The sequence below is a fragment of the Palaemon carinicauda genome, chromosome 13 (genome assembly GCF_036898095.1).
Source record: "Palaemon carinicauda isolate YSFRI2023 chromosome 13, ASM3689809v2, whole genome shotgun sequence".
Lineage (NCBI taxonomy): Eukaryota > Metazoa > Arthropoda > Malacostraca > Decapoda > Palaemonidae > Palaemon > Palaemon carinicauda.
The window spans coordinates 48,409,892-48,414,244 of NC_090737.1; positions in this window are offsets into that span (position 1 = coordinate 48,409,892).

Below are 4,353 nucleotides of genomic sequence, written 5' to 3' on the forward strand. Positions count from 1 at the left end.
TATGTATGTATGTATGTATGTATGTATGTATGTATGCTCAATAGACGTACATTCAAACATGAAATATGCATGCATTCTCAGGCACTGATATCGTTACCTTTGGTCCTATTTTTTTAAATAATAATAATAAAAAAAAAAAAAAAAAAAAAAAAAAAAAAACTTGAATTTCCACTCTACCCTTTTACGATATTTGCAGACTTCCAATTGTAAGGTAAGAATACATTTCCTGATATTGCTTTGCAATGCAATGCATGATATAATTAACTCCGTTATAGACAGTCAATGAAAGGAGAAAGAAAAAAAAATCATCGATATTTTTTTGCAAACGAGAACGTTGTAGTAACACACATCTGTTGACTTGGTTATTAGTTCGTAATTGCCCTGATTCCCTATCCGTGACATTCCAGTGGCTAACGAGAATTTCTTTTTTTAGATTTTATCACAGTATTCTAAAAGAAAAAAAAAACGCTGGACTCCACGGGCAAAGAGAGAAAGTGACGAAATGATAGGAAAGGGGAATGGAAAGTAGGAAATTAAATTCATGGAAAAAGTTTGTGGAAAAGAGTAGCAAATCAGATAATTTTGTATGATTTCTTTTGTACTAAGATGCTCATTTCACCATTAAATAATCTCTACATCGCTCGTAAGCTCTGACTGCGCTGTAACTTACGTAAAATCTATCGGTCACTTTCACCTGATCTATGGACAATAGTCTCCATATGACTGAAGCTATGATTTTTGTGGTCATTTGATTAAGAGCAAAAATATCAGAAAATTTACAGATTTTTTTAAAGATCATATATATTATTATTATCTTTATCATTATTACCCAAGCTAATAGCCTAGATTGAAGAGAAGGGTGCAAAAAAGGCCAAGTGATGAAATAGGGAAAGTATTCCAGTAAAGAAATAAAGCCACAATACAATATATATAAGAAATTACGAAAAACAAATATCTTAAGATCAGTAACAACGTTGAAATAAGTCAGTAATATTCCAACTATGAATCGTAACTTATGTCAACCTGCTCAGCATTAAAGCCTTTGTAACTGGCAAATAGTAAAGGAAAAAAATTACATATTCATGACCTTGACTTTGAAAGAAAAGAAAACATATTTTTGCTGTTTCATAATCCTTAACCTTGATATAACAGCTTTATGCTCTATGTCCGCCGCAAAACGATGGACTAACTTATTGAATTGCATTTTTGTGAGCATAGCGCACGGGCGTAAAAGTTGTCATGCCAATAAGTCTTTTCTTGGCACTGCAATAGCCTTCCTGAAAAAAAAAAAAAAAAAAAAAAAAAAAAGTTATTTGTAGATTAGTAACTTACCCCACCATTGTTTTGGAAAAGTTTAAAAATTTTAGAAATATCTTCTTATAGAAACCTATGGGCAGTTCTCGGAAGGCCCCAGTGACTTCTGGTAGGAACAGAAAAGTGGCAAAGAATGCGATGTGTACTGCACGCTATCTATCTAATGAATGACAAACGTACAAGGACCTCCACCGGCCCTCAACAATTACTACTCTCGAAAAACCAAAACATACTATTATACTATAAATCCAGAACGTTGTACGATATTTGTATTGTATGACATTATGTTAAAGCTGACGAATGTAATGAAAAAAAAAATCTTACATTTCCGGGATATGGCAACCTGCAAACTCATTTCGCAGCTCAAATCTGAATCCTCAAAAGTTTTAACAGCATCATTCTAATTCTTGGAATATTTAATCAACAAATTTTATACTTGTACGTTATGTACGAAAGATTTAGGGGCTGAAGTATGGCAGACACGTTAGTGGCGGTTGGCGTGATCGTAGGAGGATCTGTGAACCAAGCTTTATAAGAAAAACACTAAAGAAGGGGTCAGAGATGCATACTTCTTTTGCAAAAGGTTTCGATATACAAAGGGCTCTAATAATTTCTTTGTAGCAAAGAAATGTCTGAAAACTTCAATGAAAAACGTTGATGTTCCGAGGTATCTTTTAAACACTGAAACTGAAGTCCTTGCAGACATTTATCAAAGGCTAAAAGATGATGAATTCAAATATTTCGTGGAAAAGTCTATGAACAAACCAGGACAGGCTTGAGAGACTATTGGATTTCTTTCTTATAATTGTCTGATCTACTCACCCAAAATATACATCCTTGTCACTCATAGATTGGACCAAAGTATCTTCCCATCATATGGTATGTTACCTGGACTGCTAGCATACAACGGCAAGGAGTACCCAAGCTATTTATCAGCCAACTGAGCAATACTATCTATGTTACCAGAAACCCAAAAGTCATGGTTTAACCAAAATTGTGTTCAGTCAATGTCAGGTCTTCCTTATTGCATACCACCTATCATGTGGATTAAGAAAACAATGGACCTAAAATCAAAGTTGAAACAAGGGCGACTTCATTTTCTGCAGACTAGAAATCAGCTGTTGTCAACCACAAGAAATACTATGACTATGGCAAGAATTACGTCTTCACTGAAAAAAGGCCTCAATAGTGAGTGACGAAATAGAACACAACCTGCAAGATTAAAGATGGACGAAGAAGCTGATCAAGACTTGCTTGCGCATCTTCAAAACTTCTATGTCAACCTATTCGACACTTCAAATTAAACACTAAGGTCACTCCAGTCAGGCATCATTACATCGTATTCAGATTTCTGGGAGGGAGACCAGAGAAGAGTTGGTCATTATTCAATGCCGATAGGTTCCATGAGAAAAACAGCAAAAAGCTACCTTATTGATAATTTAATCCTTGACAAACAGCAAAAACTCTAGATGATTATGTCAGTATCATTGCCATGAGTACGATATGGAGGACTGCATCCCCAAGAGCAGAAGACCGAGAGAATAAAAGACGGGATGGGGATATTTAGAGATAGATTCACTCTCTCACAAAAATATATGACATAATCAACTCTAAACATCCCCGTGGCATCATTCCTAGAATTGAATGAGGAAAAAGAAAACTTCCCTTTTTCCCATGCAGAGGCAGAAACATTGATATTTTCTGGATATGCCAAGCTGCACAGCAATGGTATCACAGCACCTGTCATTCCTGACAGTGGAGATATAGATGTCTATGTTCTAGCAGTGTTTATTTCTCATGCTATCCAAGGTGAACTGTAAATGAAGCTAAAGAGATCCCACATCAGCTGTCAAAACCTGCTCGAGCCAGAAATTGCAAAACAATCACACTTCTGGCTTTTACAGTCATGGCTAGAAATCAATCATGAAGTTGGTTTTTGAAGAGCCTGAAGCCTCAAAATGTTTAGACAATATAGGAACGTGTTTAAATCTTTGCGATGCCATTTAAAGGGAAATTAAAACATTTGCGTTAACCATAATATATGGAATAAAGGCTGCCATTATATTTGGACAAGTAAGGGCATCTAAGTGGAAGGAACAAAAGAGAAAAAATACCTTCACTCCTCTACATGAGGATTCACTGTCAAACCATTTACAGAGAACCAACTACATCCTTACTGTGAGATACATTTCAGAAACAAAGACCACCTATCTATTTCCCATGGTTTGGAGGTACGGGATGGGAGGTGTCGACCAATTCGTCACACTTCTAATAAAGTAAGCTTAGTGTGCTGCTGGAGAAGACAGGGGTCCACAGAGAAGATGAAGAGATTATGATGGCGAGGATAGTGGCCAAAATGATTTTGAACAGTCAACTAACTCAGATGAGGATATTTAGGTGAATCTTGCATATTTGAAACTGATTTCGACCTGCTCAGAGGTCTAAGATGGAAAAAAAAAGGAAAATTCACGTTATAATCGAAATACAACGTGTCATCTTATTATCATATATCTGTAAGTCAGTTAAGATTTAATTTTCATAATTAATTTAGCCTTAGCTTTAATAGGTGTCGTAGTTCTATGTATGTGAGTTTTTATTTTTTACTTTTTTTTTTTTTGCTTATCATTGAATGTCAGCCATCTTGGAATTTCTCTTCTACCAGAATTAGCCCACCATTCTGTGACATGGGGTCTAAACTTTTTATATAACATCTAAAGATCATGAAAATATAATACACCTTTCCTTACAGAACCATGGTAACGGGACCTTCTTTTTTTTACCTTACTAAGCGAAGAAAGACCATTCCCCAATTTGATCACAGCGGGATTAAATGTTCTAGAATGCTGTCTGATATTGAACCTTTGATAGATAATGCATTTCAACGTTCTTGGAATTAACTGCCTGCCTAGTACAAGATAGTATAATCTGGGAAAATCAGAAAGCAAATGGTGCTCAGATTTATGGAAAATCTTATGCAACAAGGGCAAAGAACTAACTGAACGGCAGTACCAGATCAGTAACAAGAAACTTAATAGGCTG